At 44.1% G+C, this 14,681-nt stretch overlaps 1 protein-coding gene across 21 annotated transcripts in view; it reads left to right on the plus strand.

Moving 5' to 3' along the window:
• The window catches only part of SOX5 (SRY-box transcription factor 5), a 721,637-nt gene that overhangs the window by 353,016 nt on the left and 353,940 nt on the right, over positions 1 to 14,681 (plus strand). For 2 of the 21 annotated variants that reach the window (XM_072874851.1, XM_072874898.1), the window contains exon 8: positions 8,439 to 8,520. The exons of the other annotated variants lie outside the window; for them this stretch is intronic. The gene's annotated coding sequence lies outside the window, so the exon portion shown is untranslated. The remainder of the gene's footprint in view (positions 1 to 8,438; positions 8,521 to 14,681) is intronic. 21 annotated transcript variants of the gene reach the window in all.

Below are 14,681 nucleotides of genomic sequence, written 5' to 3' on the forward strand. Positions count from 1 at the left end.
ATTCAGAGTTGGGATTTAAAAATAAGTAGATAAAAGAATGGCTTCCTCTAGAAAGGTTTTGAGGGCTTTTTATTGTTGCCGCTGTTCTTACCTGACCATGAATTCCCAGCAAAGGAGACTATAACTGGTCCTTGAAACTTTAGAGCCAAGATGATCGACGTGTTGCATTGGAGAGCTCAGGGAGGCTGAATATCGTCCTGGCTGGCAGTTGCGAGGTGATAGTATTGATTTCTGTTCAGAGTACACATGGATGCCTACAGATGTATTCTGTGTCCATTAGGTTCTGAATGCAGAGCTTTTAATTCTTGGTAAGTAGCAGCACGGTGCATAGGCAGGCTTTGCCCTGGTTTGTTTGTTTTAAATGTAAGTAGAATTAATACTGTGTGCGTCCGTTTAAAATGAATTGACCTTTTGTTAGAGTAAGGGCTGTATGGGGCTGTATAACCCACTTGTTATGGGGTGACTCCATTTGTCCATGCAAATAGGTGCAAAACAAGGATTATATCGGGCTACTGCAAAACTGAGAGGTAGGTCAGATTTAATGGAAACATCAGTCATTAACCCTTTTACAGCGGCTGCCTAGGGAGATCCTTGTGGATGAAAGTTGCGTTGTTATCTTACCTAGCTCTGCTGAGCCACGAAAAAACGGTGAGCCTAATGCACGTACTCTGTCTAGCAGAGTTTACTTAGGAGCTCTGCAAGGAGACAAACATAGACCTTTTCTTTTTCTTTTCAGAGAATATGAATCAATTAAGGCTGCTAAGTTCCAGGCTTTTACCATTACTCATGGTCCTGCTGCTTTTCCACTGCTGTGCCAAGACAGTGGGGATTAGGTACAGGGTGGGCAAAGGCACAGAATGGGAATCACAATGTTAAAGTACGTTGCCTTTTCTGAATACAAAAATGAGCAGTTTCTTGAACTTGCAATTATAACAGAAAAGGGACTACGTTTTTCGCAAACTGTTGGGATTTCCATGTTTCCATGTGATTTGCACAACAGCAATAATAAATCCGTGTGGTTATGAGGACATGAATAAGATGAATTTAAAAAGCAAAACGATTGTTCATTTCAAAATGATAGTAGCTCTTAAAAGCAGATAGTTGCAAATAAATACTAGCTAGAGTGAATATTATTTTAAAATATTATTTGCATGATGGTTTTTCTACAGCACAGAAGCAGGCATGATCTCTGCCCCCAAAAGCCTGCATATTTTACACAACAGAATTAAACAGTTTCTTAGGGTTAGGTCAGAGCTGAGGGCTAGACTGAGGAACAGTCTAAATCAGGTACCGTCTTGAATAAGATGCTAAAATTAGAAGCCTGAACTACGTCCTTTGTTGAATGGAAAAGCATGTCCTGTTCAGTCCCCAAATTTTGGTGCAAATTTGGTTTCACGTTTCTTTGTTCTGCTGTGCTTGTCGTGTTAAGTGGCAACGTTACAATACATGGAAATTAAAAGCATTGATTGTAAGTTGTAGGGAAATAGAGGGTTTTTGTAAGCACTCCCACCCATCTGGAACTTGCTGCTCCCTTATAATCAGTCACAGATTGTTAAATAAAGTAGACTTTACTTCACCCTGAACTCTTGCTTTATTCTTCTGTGAGTAGTCCAAAATAAGTATTGGATCCCTTAATTAGAACTGAATAACCAATTGGCTTGCATTACCTGCTGGCCTTCAGAGGTCTGTAGCCACTTTTCTATTTCCTTCTGATCATATTGTATTTAATGAAGGGGTTTGCTGGCCAGCTTCCACATAGGGTGCTTGCATTCTTGGTGACTGCAGTTAGTGTTTTTATTTATAATTTGTGCAGTGCTGCTTTAAATATTTTATTATCCAAAATGCAAATGATCTCCTTTAGCTTCCCTTTGTGGACAAACCTGTTTGCTTGACTTTCTGTATGTGTGTCATCTTTCCAACTGACATGTAGCAGTGTGGGATCTCACATTTGGATACTTCTCACTTGGCGCTGTGCTCATCCTTCCACTTACATTTTGAAGAGTAATTTCATATTTTCTTCTCTATCATTTTGTTTGCCAGCATGGATGAGAGCCATTCCTGGAAGGGGGTGTGCATCAGAGCTGGCACCAAGCGAACCACTGGCATAGGGAAGAGAAGCTGTTCCTGTGTCAAGAAGGCTTGGGCATGTCTAGGTTGTGCCGCCTATTCCACTCTCAGCTCGTTGCCAAAATTCTGTGTGCTCCCTTATGCCAAGACCTATTGAGAGAGAGACTGTCTGTGAGCGTGTGAATTTATAGATATTTAATTAATAATCGAGCAGATAATTTCCATAGTAATTGCCTTACCTAGGGTGAGGGAAGAAAGGGAAGGTACGCATGCATGTCGCATACTTTACCCTCGACTATAACCACGGGTTGGTTTCCAACCTGAGCGTGAGAGGTGAGGGATTTTTTTTTGTTTGTTTGTGCTCTGGTTTTTGTTTGGGGGGAAATTTGTGAGGAGTTGTTTGTTTTGCTTAATTGATGCAACACAGGGTTCTTCCAAACCAGCCCCCTCATCAGAAATCTTTGTTATGAGAAGCCTACTGTAATAAGGATTTATTGCGCGTAGCTCTGTTAATGTAACATGTTGGTGAGAGTGTGCCACAGATACTCCTCTACATTTGAGCTGAACATGAATCTTTCAGTCCTAGCTGGTGAGCCATGACTGTTTAGTTTGAGCTAAAGCAGCTTGTGTTTTTAGCTGTAGTTTTTCGTTAGTCATTATGAATGTTAGTCATTACAGTGGCTAAAACTAGACTATTTTTTGGTCCCGCTGTGAGAAGGTGAGTCAGGGGAAGACAATTAGGTATAGGTACGTGGGGTGTGACAGGGATTAATATTTACTGCAGAGTTACTGAAATAGTTTATACTGCTGTTTGTTAGATGAATTTGCTGAAGCTGCTTATTTTTTCTGAAATGTCAACAGGAGACAGTGTTGGCTCCAGTCCCGGTGAGCCGGCAGGTGCTGCACACCCTCCTGCCAGCTGAGACCCTCAGCAGTGAGCTGGGGTCCCTCCTAAGGAGACCCAGAGACATGGGATCTAGGAGGGGAGCTTAACAGGCATCACGTAGCTGAGACCTGAGCACATTCCAAAGTTACCTTACTGCCTGGATCACTTGAGGAGCAGTGATCTCCTGACTGCTTCATCCGCTGTCCTCAGTTGTCCTTTCACCATTCAGAAGTTGCTGGTTTTTCTTGTGGGATTTTTAGGTAAACTTCAAAATAGTTATATAGTTTTGATGTCGTCGTTATCCTTTGGGTTATGTAGGTATTTATCGTCCACAAGACTCAATCTCCATCTTGTCACAACAGTTTTTGCCGTTGTAGCAGCCCTGAAGTCCATGGAGATGAGCAGAGACTCTTCTCTCATTCTCAGAGTGCTTTCCTTCTGGTACAAAGCTACCGTAACTCTGCGTGTCTAAGATTTCTGTGCAAGATTTAGCCACTCTGCTAACACCATGTCAGCTGCATGTAATTACTGGTGAGGCGGCATATGACTGTCCTTCCATCACCCCAGCGCTCACCAGAGTTACCAGGACAAGGCAGAGAGGCAAGCGTGGCCTTTTTATGGAGTACTGTGTGCATGTTCAGCAGCATGTTCGCCTGTCAGACTGGGGGCACTGGAAAAGAAGAAGCCCCCAAAAAACCCATTGAGGCCTCGAGGCCAAATGAACAAACAGCAAATAAGAGGTGGACTGTGAAACAACCGCGTTTTGCAGAACTTCAAAGTGATTTTGAACAGTTGTAGTCTAGTCACTGACTCATCCCCTCCTCCCCCTTTTCACTTTTCCTGCCACTCCACGAACAGCATGTGAAAGCACTGAAAGAAAATAAGAATCTTAAACTCATAAACATACCTGCCTCCCATCTGGCACTCATCCCAGCAGCCTGGTGATCTCCTTAGTTGTCCAGCAGATAGTTGAAAAACAAGAGTCCTGTGAAGATTCGCATGTCACCATATCCCTGCCAGATGGCAGTTAGTAAAACATGGGCAAATTGCATTGGCTCTGCTTCCATCATGACAATCACAACAGAAACACTACAGTGTTGCAACATCGCTATTTTTTAAGCTAGGAAAATGAAGGGACCGTAAAGTAGGGCAATCATGGAATGCTGAACACCACTTAAACCTAATTGCAATGAAGTAAGTAGACTCTGAAGGGTACAAAACACCGCTGAAGGCGACCCACCGGTTTTAGCCTCTTGCTCTAGGAGTATGGGGGTGACCTTCAGGAAGACGGCACTGGGCATATTTGCCTCACCACCCTGTTGAAAAGCTCTTGCCAATTTTAATTCCATTTGTAATCCATTTTTTACTAAATGGCCATTCTTAATTGGATAAGCTTTTCAGTCTTCAGATCTCAGCAAAAAGGGAACAGAACTGGACCATAAGGCTTGATCATGTGTTTTTAAGCCAGGACACCAAGAGACTCCCTATTTCATTAGGATAAGCAATTTGAGGTAATAATGGCATAGAAAAGAGAGAAACTTTAGCACGCAGTAGGAAGTCAGGCTGCTGCTAGTGTCATGTGCTGCAGTAAAACAATGCCTCGACACCTCAGCTAGAAATCTGCACCCCAAAATGCAAAGGACAATCTCTGCTCTACCCACCTTGTCATGTAGTGGTACAATTCAGTGCTCAGCTGAGCCACTGCTGAAAGGGGAAGCCCTGCTCTTCCCTGCTTGCAGCCACTTGGTCCCATGCTCTTTCTTGTACCAGTTACGGCATTTTTCAGACCCTTCTCTGAGCTGTGACCAAGTAAATGAAACATTTGAGTGTGTGCACAATCCTTGTGTTTCTGGATGAGGAGCAAGAACCATCTCCCCAGACACCACCTTCTAGCTGGTACAGAAAACCATTTTCCCTTAGGCAAGAGGAAGCCGACTGGCTGCGTGTGGGTGCATGATGTGATGCTTGGGAAGCAGAGGTCTGGGATGTTGCTCAGGATCTTGTCTGTGCAGATCAGAACATCCCACAGCTGAGCACTGGCTTTCTGCACCACACGGAGCCAGCCAGCGCTTGGTGCAGGGATGTGGTACTGACCCAGTAATGTGCCTTAGTGTTTGAGGTACCAAAAAGCTACCGTGAGGGACCGTGGACTGCTTTTTGCTATTGACTTGCAGTGCTGTTAATGCCCATTCAGGTTGTTTGGAGAGCCATCCTTCCCTTCTCCTCCCAGGCCCTTGGCCCCATCCTGAACAATTTGCTTTGGCTGGTATCGGAAAAAAGTCACAAAAGCATCAGAACTTGCGGAGTTATCCAAAGGCATTTGAGCCTCCATGGTCTTGCTGGTTAGTGGCTAATTTGCGACTGCAGGCTTTCAGCAGGCGTTTGAGTTCCTTCTGAACCATCATGGGTAAAAATGCTGTGGGGGATGACTTTGTCAGAAGTGTCTTACAAAACAAAATTCGAGATCAGCCTAAGATAAAGAATTCAATCTGAAAAAGGTACTTATTCTAGTGTTTGGGTGTGTTTTAGGCAAAAGTGCCCATTACCCCTGTGCTCATCTGAGGCTGTGAACGACTTACTTCAGTCCAATTTCAAGGATAAAAGCAAGTAAGTGGGCAGGCTGAAGCTGCATACCCTGCTCAGAGTAAATGCACTTCAGGCTGGGATGCTGGCAAGGTATGTGCCTCTGCTGGCTGGAGAATTAGCTTTGTTTGTTGCTTTGGATTCATTTTAGGTCAGGTATGTGGGGACAGATGGGTTTTTTTAGCCCTTTGATGAGTCAAAAAGCAGTTTGGCAGCTGCAAGGCTGTTCTGCTCTTGGGTAGCTTGAGTGCCATGGCTTTCAGCAGAGCTGCAATGCCCAGCACAGATCCTGCCTCACCTTTTACAAGTTAATTTACTATGTACTTAATGACACCAGGCAAAGATTTACAAATCCTTCTACAAGCACCAGAGGAACTCAAATGTAATTCCATTAAAAACTGATGTTTGGTTTTCAGCATTTATATGTTTGTTTGCATTCAGCTTGCTTTCCTCTTCACCGTGGATTAGTTCACTTTTCTGCGCTGCTTGTTCTGCTGAGCGACCAGAGAAAGACTGAGAATCTTCAGCTACATTTTTAAAATTCTTGTATCAATTTTGGTAACTGTTTTTCTCCTTGAATTTATGATCTAAATTACCTGGCAATGTCCTGCTTCAATTGATAACATTAGCATTACTAGCTTGGCTTGAATCTGTATCCAAGAGTTATTCTGTAGCAGCAGTTCAGCTTATTTCTGGCTGAAGGAAAATAGGGGATCTCCTCCAAACCAAAACTTTTTACATCACTTCTTAATTTCTTACCATTTCTCCCTCTCCCCTCCGCCTTTTATTCTCTTTTCTTGCCCTGAAGCCTTATCCCCTTCTCTCATGGTTACTCTTAAATATGCCTGTTCCCCTCAGGCTTTGACCTTGCGCAGGCAGTAAGCGCAAAGCCGTGTTATTTGGAGTGAAGTAACACCAGTAGTCAGGAAGGAACAATGTAGTTCAGGCCAGATAAAATAAATCTCGCATTTCCTGTCAAGAAACTGGGCCAAAAGCAATGATGAGAGACAGAGGGGGCAAACCACGCGGCTCAAAACTAGAGACATATGGGTTAGAAACAACCGCAACCCTTGCTTAAAAACAGAAAACAAAAAGCAAAGGCATTGGATAAAAGAGAAATAATACCAGCTCCTCGGCAATAAAAACCACACGACGTGGGGTCTAGCCAGCTTCCAAACCCATCGCATGTGTGGCACAAGCGGGGTCTGAATTTCCTGCTACTGTACAAGATATTAATTGTCCTTTGATTAATTTATTTAATTGATGCTTTGTGTTGTAAATTAGAGAGCTGATCTTACTCTGACTGACTTGTTTCTTCACCAAACTCCCTTCCAGACCCGAGGAGACGCGCTGATTAGAAGTTGTTGCTACTTTTGTTGTATTTTAGTAACTCTCCAGCTGGTTTGCATAGCAGTGAAAATTTCAAAATCACGTATGTTTTGTACTGTGATTGCCTTATCCCAACAGTCAGCCGTTAATGCAGCACTGCTGGTGCAAGTGAATATTAATGAGCATATGGGTAAAGGGTTCAGGATCAGTCCCCAGACCAGTGAGGGTTTTGAGTGGGTGTTTATTTCTCGAAAAAGGTCTGTGGTAGCCAAACTATAGTTAGGATTTGGAGGGGGTTTTGGATTTTCTTTCTGGGAAGGATACCGATGTGTGTGTGGAGAGTGATGTCATCTGAGGAGCATCCCAACAAGGCAGAAAGCGAGGGTGGCGGCCGGGGCTCCTTGGTATGGTTCCCATGGGGGCCAGTGTTGGATCCTGATCAGTTCGGGAGACTGAACTGAAAGCAATGCGCCAGGTGGTGTAAGAATGTTTAAACAGACATAGCACTTTGAAGATGAAAAGTACTGTGCAAAGATTAACTAATTAGATTGTTTTTCCTCCTCCTTAGGAAGAGTTCGCAATGTAGTGGTCAGGGAACAACTGGCAATATGATTTATTTAAGTGCTGAAATGCTTTGTATGAAGTCCCTCACAGGAGGCCATTAGGAAAATGCGGTTACTTTAAGGAGGTGAAGAAAAGTCCTTTGTGGTGAAGAGGCAGGAAGCAAAGAGCAGTCAGTTTTACTATGGACAAAGATAATATTTAAGCACCTCAGTTATACGTGCTGAGAGTTCAAAATGGATCTTGACAGCATACTGGAGAGGCAAAATTTTCTGTCACGAAATGTGTTTGGATGAATTCAGTACAGAGGGGGGAGATTTGTGAAGCACTCTGGGAGAATTTGTCCATTTTCAGGAGTCCAGTCAAATGGGTGCAGAGGAGACTGGCAGGATGAAGCTCCTTCTCCTGTCCTCCTAGAAGGAGGTTAGGGGTTGATTTGAGGAGGGCATATTATGCACCTGTCTTCTGATTAAAAAAAAAATAATAAAAAATTAAAGCCCCCAGCAGGCGGCATGAAAGGACACAAAAGGCAGGGGCTACACAAAAGGAGTAACTTAGGCTAGAAATAAGGAGAAGCAGTGTGTGAGCATGTAGCGGACGAGTCTCTGTGCTCCGTTCTCCACTGCGGAGGCAGTGAGCGTGCCCCACGGGGCACGGTGTGCTCCCAGGGGTGCCGATGGAGCTGCCCCTCGCCCCGGCAGCCCAGGAAGGGGGCACGCAGCCGGGCTTGCGTGCAGTGCAGTCCCACCGCAGCCTGTCGTGTGGGCTTGCCTGTGCCAACAAGCCCAGGGTTTGATCATTGTGGAAGTGAACATCCTGATGGAAAGCTTAACTGATCTGACACAAAACTCCAGCCACAGAGTTGTCTAGCAGGATATCAAATAACAATATATTCAACCAGTGAACCACTGTGTTAGAACAACACATCTTCAAAACAAACTGAGCACACCCTGCAGGTATCCTTGTTTCTAGGTATTTCTGAAAGCTCTCCTCACTCTCTTAACCCTTTCAGGTGCTGTACATCCAGCACAGATGGAGAACTTGCACTGAGGCACGCCCTTTGCCTGGTTCAACGTGATAACTGCATTGTGCTGGTAGGATTTTCTTTGCAGCTTTAACAGGATGTAGTTGCCTGCTCATTTCCCACCGCTGTGTGTTGTGAGCTGGAGGGGGGAGAAGGAAGGGAGGTAATGCTTTAACGGGGAGTGATATGCTAATGCCGGGCATGGTATTTGTATTTCTGTAAAGTCCTGACACTTATGAAGTATAATGTAAAAACGGTTCAGTAATGATAACTGAATGCTTAAAAATGGGGATGTTAACTTACGATATCATTGGAATAAAACAAATAAGGAACCTTTGGACAATGGGTTTATAGCTTCTTTTAGGAAAAGAATAATCCAAATTTCCAGCCAAAGCTATAGGTAGGTCAGAGAAATTTGCATCTAGAATAGGATCTTTGATTCTTAGAGCTTGAGGGCATCTAGATCTGCACTTACTTAGGTCCATTTTTTGCTAAAACCTGAATTTAACTCAGACCCCACTCGTTTGGGATGGAGTTAGTTTGTGGCTGACTAGCATGTATATATATGTGTGCTACAGAGCGCTTGAGGACGAAATTATCACACCAACCAACCTCATCTAAATTAGGTACCTAAATTAGGAGCCAAAGCCACCTGTACAGTCAGTAGAGACAGGCAGGCTCCCAAAGGGGGCTTCAGAGCAGCCATGCTAGGAACCTCTGTTGACTCTATGAACAGTTAGATGCATGAAGTTAGGTGGTAGGAATACCCTTCTGGGTGCCTTGTGAGTGAGTTTTGTCTTTTCGGTTCGGTTTTCAAAGGACCAAAACAACATGAGAAACTCTAGGCTTGCAGTGGAACCAGGAATTGGAGAATCTGAAGCACAAGATTTCCTCTGATTTAAAGAAGAAGAAAGATCACAGATAATGATTTTGAATTTCAGTGTTCCCTATAGCAGAGTTGAACATGCATTCATGATCAAATTCAGGATTAAATTCTCATTTTGAATATGCACATCTGTTAAAATATTAACTTGTTATACATCAGAATTTTCCAGGTTTCCTGGCAAGTCGTGCTCAGGATGAAGTCTTTGCAACTGTGTGTATTCAAGGATGTGTTTATATATATGGGTATATACAAACACATGCTCTAGACAGTGTGTAGGTGAGAATGTTACAAAGAAAGATTCTTCCAAATTATTTATTGCAAGAGACAGTAGCAGTCCCCTGCATTTAGATTGCCTCAGTGAATTTTAAAAGATCCTGTTGGACCAAAAAGCTTTAATGTTTGCTCTGTCTTCGGCATTCTTTAAAATTTATTAGTGAAAAAAATTCCAGGTTTCAGAAGTACAATTTTGTCATGCCATGAGGCTCTCTTCAAACCTGGTGATGATACAAGCCTATGAAAGTCACCATTTCACTTTCATTGTCATTGTCTGGGAAGCATGTCACAGTGTCACAACATCAGCCAAACAGGGGTGTTACAAGGAGCTGATCTCAGCTGGTACCAAACCACCGCCGCTCCTGCAGTGCATACTGAACTAGGCACCCTTGGACCTCCCAGAGCAGCTGTAGCAGGATGGGGAGCACATGCTCTCCCAACCTCCTCCCTGGACATCCGATTTCCCCTTCTTCTCCTTCCCCAGGCTGGCATTGGCTGAAGTTTCCCCAGCAATGTAGGTGGGAAATGGGAAAAAGTGGTGAGGTCTCCTGGCTACTGACCAGACCCTACCTTATTTTCTGCAGACTCCAGCTCGTACCCTGAAGCTTAAATGGTAGACTTCCGTGCAGAGGGGCAGAGGCTAAACCTTGCCAGGGAGGTGTGATTGGGAAAGTTTCAGCAGTTGTATGTAATATAATTAGTTTTTATTCCCCCCCCCCCCCCTTTAGAAAAGGAGGAAAGTTCATGCAAAAACAACGTTTAAAGCAAATTGCAAAGCCAAACATTGACAATTAAGGCCAAATTCAGGTTGTCCCTCCAATCACACTTCTGCCCTCTTGTGTGAATGCCCTGTGATACACTTTTGAACTGCAAGAACCTGGGCTAGTTTTCCCTCTTCAGTGCGGAGGATGGACACATAACAGGACAGAAATAATGGGCAAATTTAATACCAGTATTTCCTAACTTTGAAATGCTTGACTTTAACCTTTTTTCCCAATGTTTTTTGAATGTACACTCTGTTGTTATTGATTTCAGAATAAACACTTCACTAGCTCTGAAGAGAGATATTTCTGTCACGTACAGCTTCTCTGAAGTTACTGGTTTCACCAGGGCTGAATTTGGCCCATTATAGCTAATTAATTGTATATTCAAAAATCAATATTAATAATGCCGGGTGCTCTTTTTAAATACATTGTAGACATTCATGTAGTCTACGTAAAGTTCATATGAAATGATACTTGCCTATTCTTTATTCATCCTTTCGGTTAATAAATAATCCTTTAGTTTTCAGTAGTTGCTTTCTGGGATCCTGTTGGACATCTGTATTTATCATTTAGGAAGCCATCACCAGTAAATCTTTCTCTCTTCAGATTTTTGACAGAAAGCCCAGGGTTTTCAGGATTGTTGGCTACTTCTCATTTTGTTTGGGTTTTTTTTTGTTCTGGGTTTTTTCATATATATATATATAATCTATTCTATTGGTGAGTTGCAGTTTATCAATTGAGAAGTTGTTTAGCAAAATGTACGGCATTGGTGAGGCACTGAGATGGAAAATCAACCATCCACTTGCTGAATCTCTGCGTTTGCTGCAAGGCACCATTTCATCTGGGGATATGAGTGACTCACAGAGGTTGGAGGGACTCATAATTTCCATACTACAGCACCATTCACTAGGATTTTCTGACTTTTGTATTTATCATTAGAGGCAACGTTACACAATGTCAAAGAAAAAAATCTAGCCTTCATAATGTGCTTTCCTGATTGTAAATGGGGCTGGATATCCTGTACTGAAATGTCAGGTTAGATCCTTTGTAAACTCTGAAGCCTGCTCTCAGAATAGAACACTTCTGGAGTGTATTAAATTGGTGTTAATTGAGAAACACATATGCCAATGACATTTTAAGCTACGCTAAATAAAACCAAACCTTTAGCAGGTCCCTATCACAGAGAGATCCTGAGATTTCACCGAACCTGCTGCTGCCGTCATCTTTTTTCCATCTATGCATATGTTACTTGCAATGATATATGGTAACTCCTGATGCAAATACCACTCATTCTGTTACAGCTTAAAAGGCCCAGAAATAGAATGCAAACACAATGTCTGTTTTTTTCTGCTCCACGTTATAAAAACCTATGACCAACAGCCTAAAGTTTGATTCCTTTTCCCTGCAGTTTTCACACAAGCTGACTTCAAAACATACGTTTAGCACTGCAAGTCATAAAAAATTCAGCGTCTCTTTCTTTTTTTTAGGGGGGCTAATCTTGCGAATGTCTTAGGGTTCTTTGGCTCCTGTTGCAGCTGAACCACAGGTCAGCACCTCAGGAGGGGCCCCGTCCTCAGGGGACCCAGTGCCCAGTATATTCACTGACTACTTCCACGACATGGCTGGTCCCTGGATCAGGGCCTAAGCGTATTGGTAGAGTACATGCGCTTTATCTTAAGACAAATAAAGCCATTTGAAAAACGCAAAGCAAAATTGGGGTTGAAGTCCCAATTGTGTCAATATACTAATGGGATGTGGCAATATTTTGCTACGCATTTGATTTGTTACAGAAAAGAAAGGGCAGCCTGGAAGTTTCCTAGGGCTGGGTCTCAGCAGTGCTGGCCACACGGCAGCGCAGTGGAGTGGTGGTAAAATTCTGCTCTAATGCAACCACACAAACTCTCCCGAGCTGGCTTTGCAGGACTGCTCTTGTTAGAGCAGCTGTCCTCTGCTGCAAGGTAGGGCAAGAGGTCAAGAGCCAGTTATGAAGAGCCTGGTACCATTAAGCTGGCATGATATAGTGAAACTCTGACTGGCAGCTCATTGATTTCCAAGTGACAAAGCCCACTGCTGCTTTGCCACTCAGTAACTTTTTGCCTTTGAACAAATAAAACCCTAGATTTTTTCCTCAAATAGCTCATGCAGCTTTTTTTTTTTTTTTCTGGACAAGCAGAAGTACTTTTGAAGGTGCATTGTACGGCCACTGTGCAGTGCACTGTAGGACCTCTTTTGGTGGGAAGATGATTTGTGGCCATACCCTGACTATGGCCTGAAGGTCCTTAGGTTTATTTCTGACTCACTGCCTTTATGAGCGTAACTAAATAGACACCAAATCCTTGAAAGGAATTTGGTGTCTATAAAACCCAGACTTGTAGGTGCCTGGCTCCTAAGTTGAGGGGAACAGGGTCTCTTCCCTGGTTGCTGCCCCCAGGTGTAGTTACATGGAGTACCCGGTGCCTGCCTGATGCACAGCTGATGGAGCTGTGAGGGGGCTGCTCCTCTCCCAGTGGGTGCATGAACCGCTAAGCTCTTGCACAGTCCACCTTATCCATCTGTGGCCCCCAATAAATCTTGATTTCTTTAGAAGTTCGTCATGCGTGCTGGCAATCTTCTTTCCAACTTTCTCGTGTTTCTGATAAGGCCTCAGGTTGTGGGAAAGTGTCATCACCTGGGACACGGTCAACCTGTACCTGTGCTCCAGGTCCCAGTAAGCTGGATATTGGCCTATGCTGTCTGTCAGGAACAAGGGCTGGGGGTTTATAATCTCCAGTTATCTGATGAATGGAAATTAATGAAGCTATTTAGTTTTTGAATAAATATCTCCCTCCCAAGCCTTCTTTTGTGGGAGAAGTATTAGACTGAGTGTACAGTAGTTTCTAATTCAGAATATGTATTTTTCAGGTCAGTCAGGTTTTCCTGTTCTTGTTTGTTACATACAGTACTACATGTGGGTTTAAAGTGAATATGTGCCTACGACGTCCTACAAAGATGGTAGCATCTTTATTTGCATTTCGCAGATGAGAAAACGCAGAGCGGAGTGCTTTGCTAGGGCCAGACAGGAAAACCGTGGCAGGAGGAGGGAGGGTTCTCCAACCGCCCATTGTGGACATTGTCTGTCCAGCCTGTCTGTCTGTCTGTCCTTCCTCCTCGTGGCATGGCGTCCCACCACCGTCCACTGGAGCAGCTCTGGAGTGCAGGAGACTCGCACGCTGTAGTGACTAGCCAGCTGTTGGTCAGGCAGTCTTTCACAGGGTAGATGTGTGCAGAATTTGATTATAACTCGCTTAATTGTCCACTTCCTTGTCATTGTTCTTGCTGCCTCCGCTCCCGTTAATGGCATGCTCACGTTGGGAGGACCAGGAGGGCAATGGGGTGCTATCCCAGAGGATCCCTCTTTTCTCCTTTCGTGTCTTTCTCAGACACGATAGCTGCCTCGCAGCCAGCGTTAGACCACGGTGTTACACGCTCAAACATGCTCTTATTAACCCCGGACTGGGAACTCCCTCGGTGATAATGCTGTAGGTGCAGTACTTGGGCTGGTGCAGATTTTAACACAAAATATTATGATTTGTCTGCCTGCTTGCCTATCTGTCTATCTGTCCATCTATCTAATGGACCTATGCATGCTGGAATAGCTTGGGGAAGGTCAGGGGGAGTTCAGGATGACAGAAAAAAAGGTCAATTTTTGTGTGCGTGCATGTGTTGCTCCAGCTAACTGATGAGGCGTCTTGGCAGGGCGTTTTGACTTTAGAGACAGCCCCGTTCGTTCGGAGGACACAAGCACCCTTCTTGTGAAACATGGTAGAAAGTTATTCACCAGAGGTTACTTTTTTACGGCTCTCCCAATGATAATGTTGCCTCGCAAATAGCTCCAGTAATTCTGCTGGACTTGTCAGAGATAAGCATGGTATGCACAGAGGGGCCCGAGATTTGGTTTGTGTTTAATTGGGATGTCTATACATTCGCACATGTTGTAAAATAGAGAGAGGGGGAAGCCTTTTAACAGTGGTGAGAGGGGGCTGAGTGTGTGCAATGGGGAATGAGGGGGCTCGAGTGTCTCAGGGTGGGTACACACATGTGGTGGGGTCGGTTAGACACGCAGCATGATGAAGCAGCTTGGAGAAGTTTCACTAAGTGACTTTTTTGGTGCCAGTACTCTTTCTCGATTTCAAGCGGTTTTGGGTAGGTGAGCTGGAGATCAATTCCCCCCCAGCCACTAAGTTAAGGATTCGATGGCCGGCATGGCGCTGGGGTCCTGCGCTTGGGAGCAGCCGGTTTCCAGCAGCAGCCCGGGCTCACAGAGCGACC

This window comes from Ciconia boyciana, chromosome 1 (assembly GCF_034638445.1).
Source record: "Ciconia boyciana chromosome 1, ASM3463844v1, whole genome shotgun sequence".
Lineage (NCBI taxonomy): Eukaryota > Metazoa > Chordata > Aves > Ciconiiformes > Ciconiidae > Ciconia > Ciconia boyciana.